The 16,387-nt window shown below is 39.1% G+C and overlaps 1 long non-coding RNA gene across 2 annotated transcripts; it reads left to right on the plus strand.

The window, feature by feature from the left end:
* The first annotated feature begins 6,181 nt into the window (after positions 1 to 6,181).
* LOC124875601 lies at positions 6,182 to 12,427 on the plus strand. 2 transcript variants are annotated; one of them, XR_007040076.1, is made up of 5 exons: positions 6,182 to 6,308; positions 9,468 to 9,534; positions 9,682 to 10,072; positions 10,208 to 10,341; positions 10,442 to 12,427. It is a non-coding gene; the product is annotated as an uncharacterized LOC124875601 (long non-coding RNA). The 2 variants fall into 2 exon arrangements; XR_007040075.1 differs by having other exon boundaries at positions 9,682 to 10,341.
* The last annotated feature ends 3,960 nt before the right edge of the window (positions 12,428 to 16,387 follow it).

Here is a 16,387-nt window from a genome sequence, read left to right on the forward strand (position 1 = left end):
TAATAAATAAAATAAATAAATAAATGCTTTATATCCTCATCTCTCTTAAGCAGAGGGCTTTGTAGAAATGTGGCATACTCGTAGTTATGAATAATGAGACAGCGTGTCAGTGGTTTACATGAATTAAAATAAGGTGTTAGGTCCTGATGGTGTCTGTCAAGCAATTTTTAAAGACTGTGTTGATCAGCTTTCCTTTGTCTTTAAGATAATTTATTTCTTAAAATGTCTTGTTTCATCATGGTTTCCAAGAAAGCCAGCATATCTTGCAAACTACCAAACTTAAGGTCTTTAGCAATGACTTTGCATACAATAAAATATTTCAAGAGGACTTGGGAGGAGACAACATTTTGGGAACATCCGCAAATTTGCCTACAGGAAAGGTGTCAGGGTTAATGATACACTATTTCTTATGCTACACAATATTTAAAGTCACCATGAAATCATGCTTTTTGATTTTGCTAGTGTTTTAATAAATTACAACTACATAGTTTGCCACTAAATACGTTTATACTATAGTACTGTTCCTTTGATTTCAGACTACCTTATGACCTCATTACATTGAAAACAATTAACAAACTGCCACCATTTAACTTATACAGAAGCAACACAGGGTACACTTTCATTTCCTTGGTTCAGATGTCTACAGACATAGCTAGCAATCTTGTTTCATGCAAAAGTATTCAGACCTCACTGATTAAGTGTGTGTGCTTTATCAGGGCAATAACCTGTCCTACAAAAGGGAGCTCATGTATCAACTAGTGTGAGATCATCTTTCTAAAGCTGAATGTAATGAAAACTATGCTTCACTTTTTGGCTCAACCTTTTCTTCACCAAAGCAGACCGGAGCAGTGTCTGCAGTAACTGCATATGAGGGCCCAAGGGGTTTAACCATGTCATTCTACATTCTACTATCACTTGTGAACAAAACACAAAGAAAACTCAACTCCTCCACCCCGCCGACCTAAAAGGAGCAATCTACCTTTTTCTAGTTGGGTACCATAGCTTCATACTTTGACTCTGTCAAATCACCACCTATAATGTGTTTTTATGTTGTCCAGAGCTTTGGCTCCTGGTAGCATCTCCTGAACCTACTGGACCCAGGGAAGGGGTAAGTCCAAGAACCAGGATGGAGAGTAAGGTGAAGGTTGGGGTTTCAGCTAGTAACCGCCAGGTGGTCGAACTATGGGTCCTAGGGATTGGCTGTGCTCAATTCAAAGAAGCATGAGGAGGAAACCCCCACATCGGCTAACCACAACCTAAAAGGGTTAGTGTCAGGTGCAGTGTGAGCCAGGTGGCAGACGAGCCCAGGGGCCTGGACAAGCTAATTCCTGGCCTAAAAATCTGGCTTTGGGGATGATATCATATTTGGAAAAGCAGAAAACAGAGGATTTGGCCAAGAGAGCAAACATTGGCCAAGTAGCAGTGTATTTGTTTTATTAATGTCTCTTCAGGTCAATTCATCCTATTGCCAATTTGTACCTCCACCTGGGGCCCATGTGTTGCCTTAACATTCCAACTTACTTCAACAGCAAACCTATTCATACCCATGTGCAACCTAATCAGGGTGCATGAGTTTATTAAGCATTCTGATTAATTATGCAGTAGAATAGTTATATATATGCTTAATTTTGTTTAATTGCATGTTTCTTCCTGAAGATTTATATTGACCCACATTTTCATCGGCTGTTGTAGATATTTACTGAAGATACATAACCACATTTACAGTACAGTAAACTAAGTAGATAAAACAAATACTTTGTATCATCTGTCAAACGAACACCGCCCATTGGAAAGCAAACAGCTACATCCAAAAGAGTCAAGAGGTCAACAAAAAATCGACCAGAATAAAACAAAAGCTGGATTTTTCTTCTCAAAAGATCCTGTTAGCCATTAGAAATTAGACAAACTCAAACTTAACGGAGGTGAAGACCTTTGATAAGCTTCTGGGTAGGACAGACTCATCAGCTTAGGCCATCTGGCACAATGGCAGGTTTTGATCCAATCTGGGTAAAATAAATTAATGACAGAATTTTTAGAGACTGAAACTGTACCATTTTACTTTTTTCACAGTTAATAATCAAAGGGAAAGGCTTCCTAATTGCACCTCAGTGATTTTGTTTCATTACTCTTCATGCAGACTCTTCGACCGCCATAGAGAATTATCCGACTAGATTGGTGCACATGACTGGTGTCTACGCTTACACCAATACACAGCCTCTACCCAGTGCACCAGCCACTGGACAATGCACAGTGGAAGTTAGTGTTAGCTGAAGCTTGATGTTTTCCTGATGTTTAACAAGATGTTAAAAATTTAACACTAACATAAATAGCAGAAACAAAGAACACATTTTTTTCAAGCGACATTAACAAAAAGTAAATGTTAAATGTAGCACTATTATCTACAAAAATAGAGATGATAGAAATGCAGAAGCACGATTTCATCTGAATCTCCATCTGTATTTTCATATTTCCCATCTGAAGCACTGTGTGGGCATCATAGATGTAGGTTTTGATTTTATCTGGCCAGCAAACGTTTTTTTGTCGAACTTACAACAACAAACACCTGCCCATCTGTGGCTTCGCACAGGTGTGGTTTAGTTGTCATCTGGGCATGGAGGGGTGAACATCTCCTCTAGATGCAACTCAGGTGAACTGTTGTGCGAGCACTGGGTCAGAATGGAGCCCAAAGGAACACCGGCTGCTTGTTCAGAAGCATAGAAATGATATGTGTTTAGGTCAGAGCCTCCAAAACTTTCCAATAAAACTTAAGAAAGTTGCTAGATATGTCGTTAGTTCCTTTTTTTGTTTAATGGGTGACTAGAGGGACCTGAATACGCACTAAATGGAGCAACAAATCCACAGAGTTGGCAACACTGAATATAGCAGCCAAGAAGGAAAAATGTCAATAACCTTAGTAAATGCTAGAAAACTAGAAAATACACAATAATTTAGTTGAAAGTTATTAATTAAGACTGCATTTAAAAAAAAAGGGTTTTAAAAAAATCAATGTTACGATTAATGATATTTTCTCAAAATGTTTTAATGAATTCTTGTGTATCTAATAATGTTACTATGATCTACAGACATGCTGCCTTTCCCAGGCTTGTGGTTCAATCATGTAGGTCAGTTGTTATCAGTGGAACTGGTGGTCCAACCTATCCCTAAAGCCTCATTGGCCCTTGTTCAGATTCCCCAATCCTACTGCAGTCCCAACCACCACCTGGTACTTCAAGGTACTCTGCAGATCTTCCTTCAGATTATCCTTTCTTCTCAGGTGCTCTGTGTGTGTTCCTAAGCCCTTTCTTACGGGTCAGGTTGCAGTTTCCTCAATACATTTAGCTGCTGTTTATGTGTGCCACTGTGCAGGGCTTGCAGTGCAGGTCAGTACTGGTGCCATCTGCTGGAGGATAATTGAGCTTAAAGCCTCAACTATCCTGGGGGAAGCTGTGACCAGTGTTTCTGTCCTAGCAGTAGAACGTGTACAAATGTGCACATAGCAACTATCAAATATCGTGGCACTTGGCGAAGTAGTCAACCTGTCTGTGATTGCAGATACAGGTTGGAACCTACAATACTGTTGGTATGGAAGTACTGATGCTTCACGTCTACTGACCAAAGTGCCATTTTTAGTCTATGCTTTTCAAAATTGGGTCCAGAGCCTTGTCACTGTTGAAAATGTCCTCAGCCAAAGAAATGACACCAATAAGTTTTTGGCTCTTGCCTAAGTCAAAAACGTGGATTTTCAAATCAATAGAAAAGAACATAATTTTTTTTTTTTTGCTAATGCAAGTGCTTTACTTTCTTTTATGGGTAAACTCATCAGGGTAGTGATCTGCAGTGGTATTGGACGGTTAAACCAGGCCAGTAAGGCAGAGAGTGGCTCTTTGTTAGCCTGCACACCAGCAGTGTGTGCTGCTCAGTTTTATAAGTCATTTTAGACAACAGTATTAACAGCCCATTTTCAGGGCCCATAGAGTCACAGGTTGCAAACCTCAACCATAGATGATGAGGGGTCAACTGTGTCTCAATGGAAAGGGTAGTCTTCTTGCAATCAGAGATTGGGGTTCGATTCCAGCTTCCTCAAGTGTATGTTGCTCTAGTGTAAAGCTCAAGTGGTCAGCATGACCAAAAAAGGGCCATTTCAATTTTATCCATTTATCATGAGCAACACGATGATGCTAAAATCCATTTGGAAAATTTTTGCAATCTTTTCTATTTTAGGTAACTGTGATACTGTGACAGAAACTGCAGTGCTTCCTGTTGCCTTGAAATGGGTATCCTGTTCTGTCGTTCCCTTTGTTTTTCACATTGGTTCCACCAGCCCTCGTGTACCTGAATCACAGTGTGGTCTGTGCGCTGATCAAGTCCAGGTAAGCATGGTAACCCTAAAAGAGGAAACTTCTGTGTAAATACACTACCAGTTAAAGTTTGGACACACTTTCTCATTCAATGGTTAGTTTTTATTTTTATTATTACTTCCAGGAACTCCTTCAACACTGTTGGAAAACCATTTCTGGTGACTCCCTCATTAAACTCATCAAGAAACTGCCAAGAGTGTGCAAAGCAGTAATGAAAGCAAAGTAGGGCTATTTTGAATAAAATATAAAAGATGTTTTGAGTTATTTCCCACTTTTTGTGTTTGCTACATAATTCTATATTATTTTGCTTCATAGTTTTGATGCCTTCATTATGTATCTACAATGTAGAAAGTACTAAACAATTAGGAAAAGCCATTGAATGACAAAGATGCGTCCAAACTTTTGACTGTTCAGGTAGCTGTTCAGGTAAAACAGCCGTCCCACCAAATGTTTCTACATATCAACTCATCATTAATACCGTTGTTTCTTCAAAGTAATCTGCTGTTATTTACAATACTGGGAAAGTGATCGGAACTTGATATTGTTTTAAAACAGTTTTTGTGTCTGTCTAATGAATTTTGGCAGGATGGCAGGATGACGAAAGCAACTCTGAGCTGTTCTATACCTCTCAGAGGACTTTGTGCCAGCACTGTTTGCTGTGTGCTTACACTCCACAGGTAAACACAGATTTTGTCCGACAAATATTTAATTTTATCCTATGGGTGTAAGTATAAATGATTTTAGCAATTGTGCATTACTATTTGTACTTTAAAAAAAAAAAGTGTGAATCCGTAGTACAAAAAGCATGTTCATGTCCTGGTTCTAAAAGCCACCTACTTGGTTACTGTAAGGACCACCACACTCATCAGCATCAACCAAGTGGTGTGTTCTTTTTGTGATTTAAAGTCAGAATTTCTAAGTTACAAATCAGAAACATCTTCTGCATTGTTCCTTGAATTTAGAACTTGAAATGGGAAACTTTGAGATTGTGTACCAGTGCAACATGGCTGCTAGTTTCAATATTTAATTTTCAGTAATTGTTTATTTGCAGTTCTAACAGTTTGTGTCTTTACATCAGTTGCACACATAGCACTGTACAACACTTTCCTGTAAACATGTTCCTTCAGCCTTTGAATGTTAAAAAACAAGGAAAGTTATTATTTTTCAACTATCAGTTAATTGTCTATACCCAATTATCCATGCAGGGTCACGTTGGGGGGCTCTGCTGGTCAATGGGCGAGAGGCGGGGTACACCCTGGACAGGTCACCAGTCTATCACAGAGCAACAAAGATACAGAGGACAAACAACTATCCACATGCAAACTCAGACCTTAGAACAATTTAGAGAGACCAGTTACCCTAACATTCATGTTTTTAGACTGTTGGAGGAAGCTAGAGTACCCAGAGAGAACCTATGCATGGAGAACATGCAAACTACTTGCAGGAAGACCCCGGGCTGCCATTTGAACTGAGGACCGTCTTGCTGCAAGTGTTAACACATTCATGTTATTGTCTATCATTGTTAATAATGTTATGTCTGGTCACTGTGTACAACAATTAGGCACCTGCTGTTTTTCTGACTAGCAGCTGGAACATGGGTTTCCTATAAATTAAAACTATTACAAGCACAAATCCTTTTTATGAAGGAAAAATGTTGCCTCTCACAATTAAACAATCAAAGTTATGTTTTACACAAAATATGAAAGTTAAGTTGTACAATATGCCTTAGGATTTGTCAGAGTGAACAGTGTCCATGACAAGGTCAAGCTTTCATATTGTCCTGATCCCTCCATTCTTCAGACTGCTGATAGTAAAAAGACCTCCGAGTGTTGAAGCTGACGTACAGTTGCTCAGAAACAAGAGTGAGGCAGAACTGTGGACTTGGTCCAGCATGACAACCCTCAGGAGATCATCCCTAATTCTTTTGCCCTGACCAGCAAACTTAATCAGGTAAGTGTCTGTTTAGTATTTAATTGATAAGATGGACTGTTTGAGTTGGTGTTATGATTTAGGGTTGTTCGGTTTTTGGTTTCTGGTTTTTTCTTATGTTTTTCACAGTTAAGGTTTTGACTCGTTCTTTTGTTATTATTCTTCTTAGATTTTGAATCATGCTTTTGTTTATTATTTTTCTGTTCATGTTTTAGTCTTGTTCATGTTTTGTCAAGTTTTGTTTGTATATTAGAGTCTCTGTTTTTGCCGCAGCCACATTTTGTTTTGTCTGTCAATTAGGTTTATTCGGTTCACCTGCACCATGTTAATCAGTGTTGTTTTCCACCTGTACCATGCTCCATTTAAACACACCTGTTCAGTTAGTCGTCGTGGAAACATTTCTCATTCTCATGTTCATGTCTTGTTTGCAAACCAAGTCTTGTCTTTTTGATCATGCCATGCCTGTCTTGCCTGCCCATTTGTTTTGTTCCTGCCTCCTGTAGTGAGTGAGTTTTTTGTAATTAAACCTTTTTGCACTTACAGTCATACTGCCTTCTGATCTGCATTCTGGGGTCCTATATCAAGTAAACCGTAACAGTTGGTGCCTGTCATCTGGTGTTTTAATATGATGATGTTTAATATGACGTTCAGGGAGACCACTAAGGAACTCGCAGACAGTAGGTAGATATGCAAAAATGTTACCCAACCTCTACCATCAGTCCCTGTCACCTCCTTACAGGATGTTGACAAGCTCAGCTCAGTGGTTGTACAGTCCACTGTGAGAAAGCCAAACACGCCTCATCCAACTTCTTTATGCACATGCCCTCAATATTATTTTGAGAATATTTTAAAGAAAATACCATATCAATCAGAATTTCAACTTTTGGTGTTAAAATAATACTGTTGCAATAACAAAAGGGAACACATGTTTGCCGACCTATCTTTACACTGTATTGCAGGCTGTTCCAAGTGAGCTGGTGTGTGAAAAGTGTCAGAAGCTGAAGGGAAAATTATCTATGCTATTGATAGGCATATAAGTCTTGCAACCTTGCAACCTTTGGACACAGGAAGAAACATCCTTGACATTATAGGTGATGACCACTCATTGTCTCCAGCAGCAACCAGTCAATTGGTACAGACTGTTAGAATTAAAAGGTGCTCTGTTTTTCCAGGTAAAACTCTGGCTGCCGTGTCTGACTCAGCCAGTGCTTCCAGTTCTGTTTCTCATATGGTGACAAACTACGAAGCATCCAGTCACAACAATAGCCAATGACTATCTGAGTCCCGAATTTCATTCATACATTTGTATGAAATTATAACAGGCAAGTAAAGGCCTACATAAAGAACTACATTCCAGGACAATTGAGCTCGTAATACACCCCGCACACAATAATTGTTAACCTTAGTGTAAATCTGTAAGTTTTTGCTTTACTTATTAATTTACAGTTTTTCAGTTGCATTATGCATCTTCAGGAAATACTCTTGTAAATTTGGGACGATCGAGTCAAGACAGAAGTGTTCTCAGCAGGGCTGGTGACTAAATGCATTCCAGAATTTCCCTGTGAGAGAATGGGCTGTAGCCTCTGCTGTGAGCTCTATGCTCCCCAGAGGAAACCATCTTTCTGTCCCCACTGTAACTGAACCTCTCGCTGTAGCTTGTTGTACCGTTTGCTCACGTTGATAAAGAAACATGTGTTGTACTTGACCCCAAAAACAGCTTCAATAAAACAGATAAGCCTATCTCTGTCAAGCTAACGTCTTATCTGAACAACAGCGGCCCAGTTTATGTGTCTTCGGTCACTAGAGGGCAGTACACTGCATACAAGCATGCTGTCTCACCCAACACCTCACCAAGTTTGGGGCTAGTCTGTTTGTTCATCCTGTGGCCGTTGTTCTGGTGCTGCCAGTGTGTGGAACACAAACAATTAGTAGGAACTATTTACTATTTTTACTTAAAAGAACAATGTTTCTTGGTTTAGTGCACAAATCATAAAATAATTTTACCCAGTGCAAAGTTTAGAAAGGAACTATGTTTATCAATGTGCATTATGTCTGCAGTTAGAAAGGCCTGTGCAGAACGTGATGGCAGGGATTATATTTGCTTTCCTGGTTGTGCTTCACCTTTTCCCAGGGCTCATTGCCTACAAGCGGACCATTTGGACAGCCTGAGGCAACACCTGTAACAGGAATGGCAAAAATAACTTCTTCTCACTGAGCCACAATATTAAAACTAGTAGAGGGTGTGATTAGGATAACAAACCAATAATACTGAGCTTGCTGTTTAAACATTTATCTGAAATACAAAGGTACACAAGCATGTGGTTTGTTATATCCTCCGACAACATTAGGGGAAAAAAAGCTGAGAAAAGAAAGGTTTCCTGAGCACTAGTGACATGGCAAATTTCAGGAAAATAATCTGAATTCAAAGTGGAATAAGACAAAACTGAAAAAGCAAAGAACTGTGGGACACAATAATAACTCTGACAGCAGAGCATAATTTGGTGCCTTAAGAGGTTTTATTGTAAACATTCAAGTGATAAACACAAAGCAAAGATTTCAACTGACGAAAACTGACTTTTAGACTGATACAGACATCTTTTATCTGTGATCTAGGCAAATATCATATTTAAAAGATTTCACCAATAATGTTGTTACATTACTTTCTCCACACATGCATCTAATTTGCAAAGGGTGCACTTTTTTTAGCATGATCTAATTGGGCTTGCTTCTTCAGACTAATACCACCTCAGCAGTTCCATGAAAGTTTCAATTCTGAGCTAAAACTCTGATGCTATGTGAAGCTTGGTGATTATGTTTCTGTTTTTTTTTTAGTAACTAAGCTCCTGAGAGTTACATTAATTACACAGTGACTTAAATTTAAACTATAAATATTAAAGGACATCATTATGTTGTGAAAGGATTAACTGAGTCCAGCAACGTCTCAGTGCTTAAAAGGACAGACTGGAAACTACTTTAATTGCAAAAAGGAAGGCATCATTTTCAGGGAACAAACTAGTCTCTGAGACCATTTCATACTTTTTCAATGAAGATCAAACTCACAGTCTCATTCAATACAACAGTCTGAATGTCAGTTATGTAAACACAGGTTTAGACCCGCTGTGGTAAGTTCAAAATTTGGTGGTATGGGACTCTTGGACAGATCATATGTTCTTCTTCCAGCAGGATGACTGGCTTTCTGTCAAGAATCAGAAGAACAGAACTGTGAAGAGGGAAGTTCTAACCACATGTAAGCTATGCTAACATACCTTAATTTTATGATCCACAAACCCCTTATGGGACATGCTGTTTTGTTTTCAAGTAACGCCGTTTGTGGCTGGAGAGTGTAATTTCTTTTTTTGTTATACCTTTCAGTTGTTCAATTTGTCCTCTTCAGGTCCAGAGGTCCATGTCCAAAGTACAAAGGATATTTGTTTGCTAGTGAACTTGAAAGATTATTGAAGAAGGCATTCTGGTCTGAAGAGACTAAAACAAAAAAGTCTGTGGAAGAAAACCAACACATGAAGACTGAAAACACCATTCCCATCATGAAACCTAGTGGCAGCATCATGATATGGGCATTTTTTTCTTCTGACTGATTAATGATAAAATCAGTCTATGGACACTGAAGGAACTACTTGATGAAAGTATTTGTATCCTTTTTACTCAAGTGGACATGTGTCTGCTAGTTTACTGATGAACATATAGATCGCTGCTGTGGGTCTGTACCTTACTGTTTTTTCCTCTCCAGTGTTTCTTCTGTTTCTTGTTCAGTAAAACCCAGAGAGGTATGGAATTGAGTCCTAATTTCAAATAATTAATGTAGTGATGGATCAGTCTGTTTATATTCACATTAACATTCAAATAAATTATAAATCATGAAGTTCTTGTTAAAATTGTAGTTACATGTTTCTTTTTTCCAGGTTTCAGTAGAAATGCCAGTTTCTCCCTCTTCCGTTTCTCACTTGGTGGAGCAGGATCTCCACCATGGCCAATCAGAAATCTCTGGCCCATCTTGTCTCTTCCAGGGTCTTCTGGTTTAGATAGTCCTTTATTTGTAAGACCTAATGCAAAGACACAAAGCAAATAATTTTAAACCGCTGCTCATGTCTTAAAACTAAAAATTACTGTCCTAATACTTTTCTGACTTTCTGTAGTTGACAGCAAGCAAGGCCTTAGAATCCAGGATCCTAAACTTCTGGAGTGCTTCTGGCTTAGTCTCTCAGATTAAAGAACAACATCAAGAGGGTGTGATGGCAGAGCCAATTAATTGACAGCCTCCTAAGTGATTCTGCAGACTCATCCACCGCCATAAGAACCCTATCTCTCGACCACAGTAAGGCCTTACCTTTCAAAGACTCTACGTGCCAGCTGATGTGGCAGAAGACCATGATGCAGCTTTGTCTTGCCTCACCCATGCCTCCCATTGCTCCCACTGTACTTCATGCTCATCAAGCTCAGATTCATCGCACGAGGAGAGGTGTTGTTCTCAAAGATCTTATGTCCAGCAAGGTGAAAAGACTCAACACTTAAGTCCCAGTCCAGTCCAAGTCCATACCCACAATATGACAACTCTTCTAACTTTGTCTGATGAGCAAGTTTACATGTCAAATTTCCTGTACACATCTAAGGGTTTGTGTATGGCTCTTCCAAAGCAAAGATCAAAATGGCACCAACTTAGTCTTAAACCATTGTTCTTCAAAAGTCTTTTGAATTGCCTTATTATGTTCCTTATGCCAGAGGAGGATTTGCTGAAGTCTATAGCAACAGTAGCGGACACAACAAATGCAATCAACAGCAACTTGGACAGTAGCCCAGATTTCCCAAGAACCATGTCTTCATTTTGTGTTCGAGTGCACATTATCAATTTTAGCAAATTTGTTCTTAATAGACGAAGCACACCCTGGAGTAGAACAGAGTTTTTCTAAGTCATTCTTTTGGAGAAGATATCAGCTTGCCAGAGTCTAAGTCGAACCTCATGGTCTGAGAGGGGACTCTCTAAGTCATCTTCTGTGCTGCCAATAGAGTCAGTGGCAAGCACTTTTCTACGAACGCCTTCACACGAATCCATCTGCTCCCTCTCTCCTACATGTATAGGTAACACACCATACTTATGTCGTCAGTAGCAAGATGTTGCAGTGACCTAGCACAGTTTTGTGCCACTAAATCTAAAGACATATCAGGTTTATTGGTAGTGCCAACCTGGATGTTGTAAGTGCATTCAGATCAGATGTGTTTGGTCTGTTTTAAATAGATCATAGTCTGATTCCTCGGATAATCTACTTTGTTTTGGCAGGTGCGAAAACTCATCTGAACTTGCACCAAACAAGTTAACACCTCTGCCGAAAAATGTCTGCCTTGGTTTCAATTGCATGCTGGTGTTTTTTGCTTCCAGTAGGCATATAACTGGACTACTCAGCAAACCAAAGTGACATGACTTAAACATATGATTTAAGAATGAATCGATGGTCTAAAACTTTTTAATTAGTAAGTAAAGTTTAAGTAATTTCTTGCTTGGAGACTGTGTAACCACAGTAGCACCTTGTACTTTCCCTCTCCACTGTCTTCTAGAACTGCCAAGCAGCAACATGCTTGATAACTCACTGGCTCGCCTGCTGCTCATACTAAACAGTGTCTTATGATAACACCCCAAGCAAGCAACTGTTTTGGGTGGAATCTTGTTTTCTTCTTTGTGGGGATACCTTTACAGAAGGTGCCCTGCTGAGTGCCCCAAGCCATTGGAATAGGCCCTGGGCTTCCGCACATAAAAGATTAATGGTTGAATTGGTGCACTAGGAGTTTTAACAAACATCACATGAATTTTCAATTCAAAACAACTCAATGTGCTTAATCAGTTACGACTTATAAATTAGCTGAATACCATGGAATCTAAATGGTGACCAGGGTTTTGCATTATCAGTGCAATCGGGAAAGACACAGGAGCTTACTATCTTTGATGTTGTTGCTTAAGCGATTCACTGTTGAAGAGAACGCTTTTGGTTGACCTAGATTTATACAGTGGACTGATCAGGCAGATTAATACAGCTGGCAGCCTCAGCAAACACCTTTTCTTGTTATGATTTGGGGTTCTTTGGTTTTTGGTTTCTGGGTTTTTCTTATATTTCTCTCAGTTATTGAATCATGCTTCTGTTTATTATTTTTCTGGTCATGTTTTAGTCTTGTACATGTTTTGTCAAGTTTGGTTTCCGGATCTGGTTATGTTTAGTTTCATGTTTTTCTAGTTTCTGTTAGTTTGTATTCAAGAGTCTATTTTGCTCCAGTCATGTTTTGTTCTCTCCTGTCTGTTAAACAACTTTATTTGGTTCACCTGATTCTAGTTAATCTGTCTTGCTTCACCTGGTTCACACTCCATATATACACACCTGTTCTGTTTATTCCTCGTGGAATTGTTTTCATGCTCAAGTCTTGTTTTCAGATCATGCTCTTGTCCTGTTATTCACGCCAAGCCTGTTTTGCCAACCTGCCCATGTCTGTTTTTTCCTATCTTGCCTGTCCGTTTGTTGTTTTGGTTCCTGCCTCCTTCCGTGAGTGAGTTTTTGTTTTTTTGTTATTAAATCTTTTTTCACCTACCGTCAAGCTGCCTGCTCGTCTGCATTCTGGGGTCCTATTTCACAAGCCGTAACATTTTCTCATAGTGACATGAAAAAAACTTGGCAGAGAGTGGATAAATTAGCAATGGCTGTGAAAGTGTAATCAGGGCCCAATTTAAAAGGATGTGGACCACTGGGCTGGAGTCAGTTTTGGTGCCCTATCCACAAAAATTTTTTATTTTATTCATACAAAGTACAGTGCATTGATAGGTAGGCCTACACATCAGCGGGTACAAATTGATACATGGTGAGTTTAAAATGGTCCTTGGCAGATGTTCACTAAAAGACAATAATTCATAATTTTCAATACTCCAGTATTGTTTACATTCATAAAATAAAACAACACTAAAACAACTTACCTTATTTGGGTCTATGACTTTTATATAAAGTACAATGTTTGCAAAAAATGCATTAATTAAAAAACAACTTGTGGCTACTCCCAATGTCAGTCAGTCAGTCATTTTCTACCGCTTATTCCATAGTGGGTCGCGGGGAAGCTGGTGCCTATCTCCAGCAGTCTATGGGCGAGAGGCGGGGTACACCCTGGATAGGTCTACTCCCAATGTAAAATACAATAATTACTACTTTAACAATGTATCCCATAGTTTTTAAAGTAGATATTAAAGTTTTTAGTAAAGTATATGTAGGATTCATATGAAAAATATTTATATTTATGCGGTGCAAGCAAGTGGTGATAATATGGACATTGCCCATGTCAAAATTCATAAAAAGAAGATACTGTTCACGACTAAATCAGTGCTAGGCTTTTCCTTACAGTGTTAAGCTTTGCCTCACAGTCGTGGTAAGAAAACATAAAAAACTGACTTACTCATGTTGTGGTTTGTAGCAAAGAAAGCAAGAGTAAGCAGGTGTAAATTAAAAAGAAATCTCCACTTTGAAACGTTGGTGTGGACATGGCCTAATGATTGCTCCCATTTTAAAAATGCTCACTAAGGAATGATAGTTATCTTCTACAGGTAAGGCAACTTACTTATTATAGGTTCACAGAACTTCACAAGAAAATCTGAAAAATCCCTTTGATATCTTGCATTGCTTATTGTCTGATCACTAGGCAAACCAGATCACACATTTCTCTGGTTTTCTGACTTGCAACTGGCACACAATTAAGTTTGATAGGACTTCATTCCTAAATCTAAATATGCTTTTCAACAGCACTAGTCCAGTCTCAATGTATGTTAAAAAACAACTCAACTTGAGAATTGTATCAACTGTTCTAGTTTTAATTTAATATTACCACCATTTATGCTAGTGGCAGGCATATTTGATTTTGAGAATTGAGTTTGTGAGGGACCTCTGAGTTTAGGGGACAGTCTTCCTCCACTACCATCTGTAGATCAAAATCTTTAATATTTAGCCTGCTCAGACCTTATTCTGGATATTTCAACACTGAACACAGATACTGTTTGGAATGTATACACCTTTATTTTAAGAAAATACACATTTTTAACGCTTTATTGGCATGAGGGCCATATTGAATGATGATGAGCATGAAAAGCACAATGTATAGGCTGGTCTGGTTTGGACAGAATTATCCTACACTGATTACAGATGCTTTATTAAAAAAATAAATTTGTAGTGTCCACAAAAACTTTTATTTTTCAGTCTAATCTATCTATATCTTTAACTCTTTCTATCTCTATCTCATTGTTTGGAAAATATGGTAGTAAAGATCTCTATCATAATATCCAATCAATATTTGACCGGCAACTAGAACCCTAAGATTCAGTTCGTGCTTCGGCCCAATTAATGTGTGGATTGTGTTCCTGCACCCAGGGATGTCCTAATACGACCGGGAATTATCTGGTGCAGAAAACAAAGGTAAGGTGTTCATGGTGATTTACTGAATCAATTAAGTGAAGCGGAACAATTCACTGCATGATAGTACGAAGAGGACTTCCGTCCAAAGGAAATACTTTGACAGGTGAAGGAAGGGGCTGAATAGGAGTTTTTAGCTGCTGCACTAGAGAGGGACTGGTTAATTCTGCTCAGAACCTGAATCAAGCAGAGCTTTAATGGGAAGGAATACTGTCGGATGTTCAAAGTAATATCCAGTTGTAACCGGGGATTATCAATGTGATGCACAGCAGGCTAAGTCTTTTGGGCGAACTGGACAGGAGAGACAGAGATGACTGGAAGAGCCACAATAGAGACATAAACCAGAATAAAGTCATCTATATCTCTCATCAGGAGTCAATCGGATGTGGCCCAGCTACATAGGTTCAGGAGTAAGCTGTTGGGGAAGAGAACGAATGTTTTTTTTCTCTGATGTCACAAGAGGTTAACTGTCGACAAGCAATGAATCAAGGGGATGATGACATCTCTTCTCCCTTGCTATTTCTCTAAGACCATTATCAATATGCATGGAAAGATGAATAAGTTCAACAATTGTCTTAGGCTCATCTCGGCTAGCTAACTCTTTCTAAAGTCTGTAATTTAATGAACTGAGGAAGGCTCCTTTTTGAGCAGCCTGATTCTGACGCTAGGGTGCAGAATTTTATTGTCAACTCAGGCACAGCTCTGTTCCCTTCTTTAAGTTCCACAATCTCTTACCTGTTTTCTCATCACTTGGCCTGAAAGAAAATGTCCATTTAAACATTTAAATGAACTCTTTAAAAGAGTAGAAATGAACTGAGGTTTCATCTATGGTGGCCTTTGTCCAGCAGAATGCTTTGTACCTTTGAATAACCCGATTATATAAGGAGATCTTACTTGGATCATCAGGAAAGGAGCAGGGAGACCAACAAAAACCAGGGAGCATTGTAGGATGAAGCCCTGGCAATTTTCAATCTTCCAGAGAATAGCACAGGAGACTGACATGCCACACTCCGGAACGAATCCAGGTCTGACATGGGGACAATGGAAGGTTGAGCTGAGGAAGGAACATGTACAGGGTTAGTCGAACGTGGAAGGGGTACGTTCTTTTAAAATACCTCTAGACCTAATCCAGGGACTGGAGGACACCTGACTGCTGTTGGACAAGTGACTGAAAGATTAAGTTGTGATGCCCCAACAAAATTCCCTGCTGACATAAGGCATGCTGTAAATGTGCTGCAGAGCCGTCCTGCTGGCCAGATTGTTCTGTCATACTTATGTTGGCTTCGGTTCTGGTGCAAGCATCAGTTACAGACATGCTCAACCATTTTTTTAAGTGATTTATTGAGAAACTGTTAGGGTTTTTATGACTTTTTATATTGTTTATCACTTGTGTCTGCTCTAAGTGCTTTCTTCCCCCACATGTCATAGACAAAGAGATAAGAGAGAAGGGTGAGTTATGCTATTATCAGCAACATCTAGGGACTGGCACCAATCCTCACTCCTTTCTCTAAAATCAAGACACATGAACCCTAACCTTTCTGACCCCACACACACACACACACACACACACACACCCACTCTGAATGATGTTTGAACTGTGTGTGACCAAGCATGTATAAATAAAGAGAGAGGGGGCTAATACTTCGTAGTCTGTAG

The sequence above is a fragment of the Girardinichthys multiradiatus genome, chromosome 10 (genome assembly GCF_021462225.1).
Source record: "Girardinichthys multiradiatus isolate DD_20200921_A chromosome 10, DD_fGirMul_XY1, whole genome shotgun sequence".
NCBI lineage: Eukaryota > Metazoa > Chordata > Actinopteri > Cyprinodontiformes > Goodeidae > Girardinichthys > Girardinichthys multiradiatus.